This window comes from Dendronephthya gigantea, unplaced genomic scaffold, assembly GCF_004324835.1.
Source record: "Dendronephthya gigantea isolate DGI-Jeju-01 unplaced genomic scaffold, DenGig_1.0 000019F, whole genome shotgun sequence".
NCBI classification, from domain to species: domain Eukaryota; kingdom Metazoa; phylum Cnidaria; class Anthozoa; order Malacalcyonacea; family Nephtheidae; genus Dendronephthya; species Dendronephthya gigantea.
Genome location: NW_021163029.1, coordinates 726749 through 732056, shown reverse-complemented (window position 1 = coordinate 732056; position 5308 = coordinate 726749).

Sequence of the window (5308 nt, the reverse complement as noted above, 5' to 3'; positions counted from 1 at the left end):
TTTATCCGAGTTTCATTGACGTTCACCACCAAGAATACAAGATTAGGATAAGTAAATTGCTCATGTAAGCCTGGATGTGTTTCGAAAAATCTTTTAATGGAAACGAAATTACAAGCATCTTGCTTCACACCAGCAGTATCATTAAATCCTGGTGTATCTATGATACCCATTTTTAAATCACAAACTGCGTAATCTTGGTTGTCAGTGGTAAGAATATATTCGCTGGTCGTCTTAGTTTTGGACTCAGAACTACTGGTGACCGCAACAGGGGTCCCTTCTCCTGTATCAAGTAAATGGTTTATTGTAGAGGACTTCCCAACCCCACTAATTCCTACCAACAAAATCATGGCAGAATTGAATGGACGTTTTATCTTTGCACTCGAGAGTAAGCAGTGATAAAGCTTTGCTCTGGGTGGTGGGTCAGAGTCCCGATCAAGGTTTTCAAATAATCTCATTTCCTCCTTAAAATCTTCAGCTGAAGCTGGCAAAGGTTTCAATTCGGCAGGATTCGTTTCCATTGCCATTCAAATGTATTTAAAAACCTATGAAACAAAAATATTTTATTACCATATTTCTTGGGAATGTTGAGGACAATGAAGTGATAGATGATAATAAATGATAGAGTTGAGTCAGTTGGCCACCACCATCGCTAAATTTCTCAAATATGTTGAGATGTGCTATTCCATTCGACAGTATATTTATTTCCGAATCGTCCTATTGTTTTTAACATTGCATATTAAAAAGAAAGTTCTTTAAATCTGACAATGCTTAGTCAGCTTGTGCAGTATCAATGGTGTCACAGATTTGCCAGGCGCGCGACCTGATAGAATGGGCAGAAAATCCGGACAAAATTAATATTCTACATCCGAGGGGGGGGAATAACTATAGAATACCCCGCCATCAAAGCAATGGCTTTGATCTAACGAGCCTACAGACTACGCCCCTACAAACATTTTAGCTTATGCGCCAGCAGCCCTACACACTTAGATTCTCAACTGTTGGCCTACACATCCACTGGCCTACACGCCTACTGGCCTACACGCCTACTGGCCTACTCGCCTACTGGCCTACTTGCCTCCTCGTCTACTCGCCTACTGGCCTACTCGCCTCCTCGTCTACTCGCCTACTGGCCTACTGGCCTACTCGTCTACTCGCCTACTGGCCTACTGGCCTACTCGCCTACTCGCCTACTCGCCTACTCGCCTACTCGCCTACTGGCCTACTCGCCTACTTGCCTACTGGCCTACTGGCCTACTGGCCTACTCGCCTACTGGCCTACTCGCCTACTGGCCTACTCGCCTACTGGCCTACACCGGCTAAAAACATAAAACTTCATCAAAGTCCATTATATTCATGTCTTATTATCCTAACCCTAACCCTAAGCCTAACCCTAATTAGTTAGATGTGTGGTAATGAGATGACCTATATCTCATTTTAAACGAAAATAAACTAAAAAAAGCTGATCAAACATTTAACAAAGCTATTTTACAAGGGCCGGTTGTATGAAAGCCGAATAGCGATATCCACCGGATAGTGATATTTCAACCCTAATAAAAATGTTAGAAAAGCGATAGAATTCAGCTTTGGAAACAACAATTATTAAAGAGGATCATCCATTTAGAAATACTAAGATTTAATCAAAGTTATTGCAAACAACGGGCGATTTTAACGCGATTGAAAAAATATTCGGTGGATAGACGCTATCCGGCTTTCATACAACCGGCCCCAGGTGTTATTGTAAACTGAACAAAGCATGCATGTAGACGCGTAGGCTCGTAGGCAGCGTTCTTGATAGTTTACCTTGCGGGGTATTCTATAGTTGTGCCTAGAAATGATGTTTGGGACTTCAACCAATTTGGTTGGAATTTACAATCTAATATTAAGCAATACAATGGAGAAATTTCATATCGAGACTGAAGTAATGCGAGTTGAGAGAAGCGAACTCTTGACCTTAGACAATCCGAAATACCTACAAATTATTTCAAATTACAAGGCGTAATTTTCCGAGATCAGGGCACTAAGGGCCGCCTACCCGTGCATTTGATTTTAGGGACTGGGGACTACGATAAAATTAAAACGTCGACGAAACCAAGGTTGGGGTCGTCCGTAGAGCCAATGCTGTTTCTGGCACTGTTTCTGGCACTGGGAAGATTACGAGCAGTTATGTAGGTTAGACGTTTTAGGCATACATGATTCCCCAACTGGTGATGGGAAGAATGTCTACAGCGAGTTTAAGGAGCAGCTAACAAGAAGCGAGCAAGATTAGTACGAGGCTGGCCCCGCTACCAAGCAACGAGAGCGGAAGTCTGAAAGGCCTAAACAAGCTCGTTAAAAGGCTGGAGAAGCAAAACATTTTAGAACGGTACGATGGGTTGATTAAAGAGCAGATAAAGGAAGGGATCGTGGAGAAAGTTGAGGCAGAACCACAAGGATGGGAGTTCTATATGCCGCACAAAGCAGCGATTAAAGAAACGCCAGAAACAACGAAGTTACGCATTGTGCACGACGCGTCAGTGTGAGAGGGCGAGAATTCACCATCCTTGAACGATTGTTTAGAGACTGTCCCGCAGCTGTGGATTTCACCATTTGTGGAAAGTGCTCGTTTGAGGACGATTTCACATCGTTGCGTTGACCGGTGACTTGAAACAAGCCTTCCTCAAGATTTGCATTCGCGAAGGCGATCGAGATACCATGGGCTTCCATGAGTCTTCCAAACAACGTGAGCACACCAAGGAGCGTTGCTCCGTTTCAAGAGAAGATCGATGATATCAAGCTTTACGTGTTTGGGGATGCGACAACATACAACAATAAAGTGGGATCTCCCAAGGCCTCGCGGCCGCCAAGTCGCGTTCGGCAAAAAAGAACTTGACAATTCCTCGTATAGAGTTAGTATCAGCTCACATGGCCACCAACTTGGTCCACAACGTTCGAAAAGCTTTGGACGGGCTCCCAGTAAGCCAGGTCTTTTGTTGGTTGGACAGTACAGTAACCCTGCACTAAATACGTGGAGAAGGACAGTTCAAACAGTTTGTTGCAAATCGAGTGCGGAAGATACAGGAGAAATATTACATTCAGTGGCGACACATATCCAATGAAGAGAATCCTGCCAACTTGGGTAGCAGGGGAGGAAAGGTCAGCGAAAAAGGGCACCTCTGGTGGAAAGGGCTAAAGTGGCTACCACTTTGTGGTGGGTCGCGAGAGTACAAGAAAGAAACAAGAACACGGCGGAATTTGTGGAAGATCGAGCAAAACTAAGCCTTCCAGTAATGTTATTCTTGTCTGTCATGGTCGCATTCAAGGCGATCACCCAATCTACCTCCCAGACAAAGACCATTTTACCGAGAAGTTAGTGGTGCGCATTCCCATAAAGTGTCCCCCCGTGGGGGGTGGGATTGACTATAGCCCAGGTTCGAGACGAGTACTGGATCTAACGACTAAGAAGAATCGCTAGACGAGTGAGAAAGAACTGTTTTGGTTGCAAACGTTTCCACGCAACACGATTACCAAACCCTCAACCGGGAAAGTTACCGAGAGATCGATCGTCTGGAGAGCCCGTCCCAAGTCGTAGGAATCGATTACGAGCAAGAACATAAAGCCTACATCCTAGTCTACGCCTGCTCCTTGGCGCTTGCGCAGTACCTTGAAGAATAACGAAAACTCTGAGCACAGAAGAGTTCCTTACCAACTTGAAAAGGTTTCTAGCGAGAAAGGGACGGCCCGGGAAAGTATATTCAGACAATGTGAAGACGTTTGTTGCTGGAGCGAGGTGGCTAAAACGAATTGAGATAGAATGCATGACGAGAGATTCAACGATAAGTTGGCGAAGACGGCTATCAAGTGACAGTTCAACTTGAATCGAGCACCTTGGTTGGTGGCCAGTACAAGAGATTGATAGGTCTTATCAAACAAGCGCTGTACAAATCTTTCGGTAACGGGCATCTTTCTTGCACAGAGTTGGAAGAAGTGATCCTGGACATTGATTGAGGTGGTATTGCAGATCACGATCTTCGGAAACGAGCAAGGTACATCCAACGGTGCAGAGATGTCGTGTGGAAGAGATGGTCGTCCGAGTACCTCAAAAGGCTTCGAGAAAGACACAAAATGAAACACGGCGAGAAGGTGATATACGTGGTGATAAGATAGTTTTATTCGTGGACAATTTGAAAAATTTCTAAAGTTTTCCAATGGATTGGTTATATGTCCTCGGAAATTTACAAAACGTGAAACCTTTTGCGTAAACATGGCCGAAATTAGATGTGATAATTTGTGGAATTGTATATTTGTACAAACCGATAACTTTTGTTCTTATCATAGTAAATAGTTTCCCCAACACTTGGAAAATTGTCGAAGTAGACATTTTGCACATATCACGCGTACGTGATCCATATGATTGACGAAATGCTATTAACTAGCTTAAGCTGTTGCTAAAATTTAATCGGCTCACAAAATAAAACAAGAGATGACTGATTAAATTCGTTAAAATTATCGCTTATCATCTGTGAGGTCATTCCGTGCGTCTTTCCTCTTACAGATCACGGCTCTCGACCAATGAAATTGCTTGATTTCTTAACGTTATTATATAAATAGAAATAAATCGAAAATTACAGACATGGATAATTTACATGGTACAAATGCGAGGCTGCAAACTTTATTCTGTTATTTCAACGAAGAAAATTCTGCGACGATTTTTGTAATTCAATGGTTTGATTAACTGTTGCTTATAACTGGGCAATGAACTGTTCAGTGTTAAATCTGGAGGTGAGTAATGTGCCTTTACCGAAATATTTTATGCGATATATATTGGCTGACGAAGGCGACAGGCATAGTGTAATAAACTATATTTGTATATAATTATATTTTCAATTTTGAAGAGGAGGTATTATAATTTTGGCCCGTGGCATAGAAATAAGGTTTTAGTATTGGAAAAAAAACTTGCTGGGTTGACTCTCTTATATCTACAGTAAGTATATCCACCTAATATGAACGAGTTTTGTGATTGGCTTTTTGTAACAATAGTGAACAGTGTTTATGATTCGTTCTTTTAGCAATCAATTTCTATATTTCATTGTGTTTTATGTTTATCATCAACCAATGCTTGTTCATATAGGTACGTACCGACCCCTCTTATATGTCTGATTTGCGCATTTGTGTTAGAGTCCTCGAGGCACGGAACTCGTACGTACTACCGAGGTGGGACAAAAAGCCCATTGCATGGAATATTTGGTTTAGACAACATTTTTAGTCCAAGGCGGTAAAATTGTAACATTTTATTCTCTTCAAAATCTTGCTGTCTAATTTGTTTTTGAAT